Source organism: Penaeus japonicus, unplaced genomic scaffold, assembly GCF_977035675.1.
Source record: "Penaeus japonicus unplaced genomic scaffold, GWHDUDI00000001_assembly GWHDUDI00000024, whole genome shotgun sequence".
Classification (NCBI taxonomy): domain Eukaryota; kingdom Metazoa; phylum Arthropoda; class Malacostraca; order Decapoda; family Penaeidae; genus Penaeus; species Penaeus japonicus.
The window spans coordinates 31968564-31973563 of NW_028234426.1; the positions used below are offsets into that span (position 1 = coordinate 31968564).

The following is a 5000-nucleotide window of genomic DNA, read 5'->3' on the forward strand; positions in this document are numbered from 1 at the left end:
TATTTTTTTTTGTATGGGAAGTGTACAGTAAAAGAAAGTAATTAGAATACTTATTAATTATTTATGTTTGTTATATGAATTTGTAAAAGTGTATGGCATTTATTCTAGTTCAAATTTCGCCACAAGATTGTCAGTTGGAATTTAGTCGTGAGAGTGATGTGATGTGTCCGTAAGGTATGGTATTTTTTCGAGAAAATGTTAAGTGGAAATGTGACAATACAAAACAATTATTTAGTGAAAGTGTGAGAATCAAAGTCGATTAAAATGTATAGAGTGATTAGTTATTGTGAATACTGTACATAACGTATATTACTTAACACCGAGAAATCTTCGCAGAGGACTTTTAATGCAAACAAATTCAGGTAATGTGCCATCAGTCCAAAACAATGTACTGGGTTGCTTCTAAATGTAATAGTATTGTTAAATAGGTATATCGTATTCTTGTTGACTTTGTTGTTATTATCATTAGTATTTATATTATTCTGTAGTAGTTTGATGAACTTGCGAGGAATGGAAGGCCGTTAGGTTAGACTTACCGTGGATTGATCACTTCGATATCGAGTTAACATTCGCGTAAAATGAAACGGATAGTGTTATATTTATTTAATCTTCCAAAGATGATTTATGTCGCTCTTTCTGTACTTTATGTCTTAGCAATAGTCGCATGGTATAATCCATGGGATACGACAAGGAGCCAGACATTATAGTTTAAAAACATTTCTAGAATTTTACGAACATTGAATCGGCCTAAAAATAAAAACTCTTAATGGAAAGAGTAGAGGTAGTAGTAGTAGTAATAGTAGTATTAGAAGTAGTAATAGTAGTAGTAATAATAGTAGTAGTAATAGTAGTAGTAGCAATAGTAGTCGTAATAGTAGTAGTAGTAGTAGTAGTAGAAGTGGTGGTGGTAGTAGTAGCAGTAGCAGTAGCAATAGTAGTAATAGTAGTAGTTATAGTAGTAGTTATAGTAGAAGAAGAGTAAGAAGGAGAAGGAGAAAGAGAAGGAGGAGAAGAATGTGAACAACAAACAAAACGAATCAAAACAAGCTTAAGGTCGTCAATCCCCTCCGTCTCAAATTACAATTTAGGTTTTAAATCTTGTTTTATTTGTTCATCTTGGTAATATCACAAGGTCTGCTATCTGGTTCTCAAAGATAGAGAGGCAAACTGTGGGAAGAAAGTCCTATAAAAGTAATTTCTGCCGCATTATCACTCCTATAACATAAAAGAGCAGTGAGCCAGTTTGCATCGGCTTTAGTGGCTTGTTGCTTGGCTCTTCTGTTGGCGTTTAGCAACCACACTGAATGTATCAGGCTATTATTAAACAAAGATTCAGAACCTGACAAAATCTTTAATGGAAATTATTGGACCAATAGTAAGAATAAATAAAAAAGTGGTGAGCGCGCGCGCGCACACACACACACACACACACACACACACACACACACACACACACACACACACACACACACTCACTCACACATACATTTATACATACATATATGCAAGCGCACTCACACAAACCCATGTGTATGTGCACGCCTACTGCAGTCGTTAAAGGACTCGAGTGTCGTTGAACCATCGGTATTTAGATTCAGTGTGTCGTATTCCGTCACCAAATGATTGTACTAGATCTATTAGTTTTTTTTCTTGGCAGAAACATTCTAATTCCATCGTGCCTTTCTTTATTATTTTATTGATGTGTTTCGCGCTTCTCCTGAGGTAATACTATTTTTTTCTGGCGTTTGTAAGGAAAAGCCCGACTTAGTTCAAAATGTTCAAAGGATTCAAGTTCATTTTTATTTTCGCCTCCACTTTGTCGTGTATATATATATATATATATATATATATATATATATATATATATATATTGTTAATTCGATGATACATAGTTTACATCAGTGAGGAAAGAAAGAAACAGGCATGGTATTAACGGAAGGTCTTTAATTTTCCAAGGACACTCTCTGGTGCCATGATGTCTTACAGTTTTTTTATGCTTCGGTCAAAGACTATCGTCGCCGATTGTGTCTATGATTGGCACTCTACGCCTGCTGTTTGTTGTGTCAAATGTATTTACGTTTCACGGAGAGTAATTCATTATGAATGAAGGAAACAGATGAGTGAACGGCAGGCAATAAATCTAAAGGTGCCACCAAGCTTTCCTTATCTTTACTTGTGCGGAATGGTCCTCAACATAAGAAAAATAAATAAGGTACTAATAGGTCAGAAGAATGATTCAAATTTTGGAACTAATACACACAATCTTTATATATGTATATTTTCGCTTCCACGGTTTGAAATACGTCTTTAACCCATTATGGACGGGGGATAAATTCACTTGCCCAGTCTCCAGGATGGGTTTAATTTCAGAGCGAGGGAGCTTCACACAACGTACTCTGACTTTTCCGACTCTATTTCAGTCAGTCATTGTAAAACTTGAGCCATTTTGTGTTATACTTGTGTGTGTTTTATTGTGTTTAGAGACATTTGTGCCATATGACAATCTCTATCAATGCTGCAGTTGACTAAAATTGTAGTATATGATCCATATTAGCTCATTATTTTCTAATTTTATTTTTTCGTATTTATGTATTGTCATGAACGAATACCAAACGTATAACCATCTACAATGAAGATAACATGAAGAGGTAGGGAAGTAGAAGGAAACCTATGCGTATGACTGTGAGTGCCACAGTAGAAGGCATCCCTATAGGCATAGGAGCACATTTTAGACACTGGGCATGGTTTGAGTCAACTTCCTCTTCTCGTTCTACCTGCACATCCTTCATCGGCGGTACTTTAGAACAAGAGGTCGGTAACTTGCTGTGTGCTATCGCTCTATAAAGACAGTGCTTGCTAGAGAACGTGGATGGGTGCCATTCAAGGCTCTCTCTCCTGTTGTTGCTAGAAGAAAGTAGTGCCATTTAGGTTTTGGATGTTAGGTTGCTTAATGTTACAGAAATTATAGTAATTGTGATTGCAAATGTCATCGGTACTTACTCCTTACTCATAGCACAATATAATAGCAAAGAAATCCAAAATCCCCGAAGGTCATGTATGTCATGACGCCCGTCGTTAGGCCAAAGCTCTTGCGTCATGTATGTCATGACACTCGTCCTGTTTGATTAACCTGTTAGATATGTATTCATATGTGTTTGTAGTATAATCAAGTACCGTTCTGCAGTTGTAAAGACTACACACGTCACTCTACACTTACGCTTAAAGTAATTGTACACATTGTCTTTGTGATCCACGTGTGAGTCCTCTGTTTCATATAAGTGCATATTCAACAGATATCAAAAGTCATGGTTTATATGAGACTAATGTACGCTATTTTACTGAAAATCTATTGCCTCATACAGTGTATGGCATACCTAAAGTATTTATAAAATAAAAAACAGGATCTGAACTAATGACTATGAATGTTGATTTTTTGTTTGACCTTCACGGACCCCTGAATCAATGGAGTGATTCTTTGTTAAGAACCCCTACCTGAGAACATCCTAATATGTATTTGAAGTGTGCAATATTAAGCAAAATGGTAATTTGCTAATGTCAAGTGTTTTACTTTATCATTTTAATATAATTTCAGTACATGATAAAGCATAAAATTAGCGCCCCCGGGTGGGCTCGAACCACCAACCTTTCGGTTAACAGCCGAACGCGCTAACCAATTGTGCCACGGAGGCTTAATATTAATGGGTAAAGTTAGTTTTATATTGTACAATCTTGCAATATCGCATTTAGGTAATGTATATCCATCCGGTTTATACTTCAGTCCCGTTTCAGTGGTGAGCGGAAGAGAAACAATGAGTAGGCAGCAAGAAGAAAAATGTGCCACGAACGGGGTTACCTGAGGGGATGCGCACACACGTGTTCCGGTGAATGCCCTAGGAAGGTCATGCGTGTAAATTGGCATCTCTCTCTCTCTTTCTTTCTCTCTTTCTCTTTCCGCTTTCGAGATCTATCGTAGCTGCAATGGCACACACACACACACACACACACACACACACACACACACACACACACACACATACACACGTATGCACACACACACGCATGCACACACATATATATACATACACACACACACACACACACACACATACACACACACGCACAAACACGCGCACACACATATACGCATACATTTATATATGTACATGTATATATATATATTTATATCTTTATATGGATACATATATATGTATCTATATGTATACATATATATATATATATTTATATATGTACATGTATATATATATTTATATCTTTATATGTATACATTTATATGTATGTATATCTATATGTATACATACATATATGTGTGTGTGTATGTGAGAGAGAGTGTGTGTGAAAGTATGTATTCATTTCATTATGTATGTAGGCTATGTATATGCTAATCTAAATATCTCCTTCCCTAACGTCCTCTCTCTAAGATGACAGGTGAAATGGTACCAAGTGCGAAAGTCGAGCTAGAATAAAATGTCATATCACAGTATTATCTTAATTATCTTAATGAAGAAACTTATTAAACAGATGACACTTCAGGCCCTATCTGCGTTATCATGGAGGAGGGTTAGGGGTCACAAGGGTGGCATTTGGGGGGGGGGGTGCTGCCGTGTAGATAGCATTTTACAGGATCATTCGTTTTATGTGTTGATATTTGTGTTATGGTTTAGAAACCTGCTACTTCAAGTTATTTTGTATCTAAGGAAGAGTTTCCTTGTTGATCTATGTATTAGTAGTGTGGTACTTATTGCTTTCCTTCTTCATTTGCATATGGTTAAGTCTCGAACGTGAAACCTGTAAAATGATAATTTTATTATCAGCGGGACCTGCATGTAAAAATATAGGCATATTAAGACCAGACTCTTGGATTTAATCCACAATTTTTACAATATATCTCATGCCTCCGTGGCACAATTGGTTAGCGCGTTCGGCTGTTAACCGAAAGGTTGGTGGTTCGAGCCCACCCGGGGGCGCTATTTTATTTTAAG

The 5000-nt window shown here is 36.5% G+C and overlaps 2 non-coding genes across 2 annotated transcripts; one reads left to right on the plus strand and one right to left on the minus strand.

Annotated features, from left to right (window-relative positions):
• Positions 1–3615: 3615 nt before the first annotated feature.
• On the minus strand, positions 3616–3689 carry TRNAN-GUU (transfer RNA asparagine (anticodon GUU)). Its single transcript has one exon. It is a non-coding gene; the product is annotated as a tRNA-Asn (tRNA).
• A 1222-nt stretch (positions 3690–4911) lies between these two features.
• On the plus strand, positions 4912–4985 carry TRNAN-GUU (transfer RNA asparagine (anticodon GUU)). Its single transcript has one exon. It is a non-coding gene; the product is annotated as a tRNA-Asn (tRNA).
• The last annotated feature ends 15 nt before the right edge of the window (positions 4986–5000 follow it).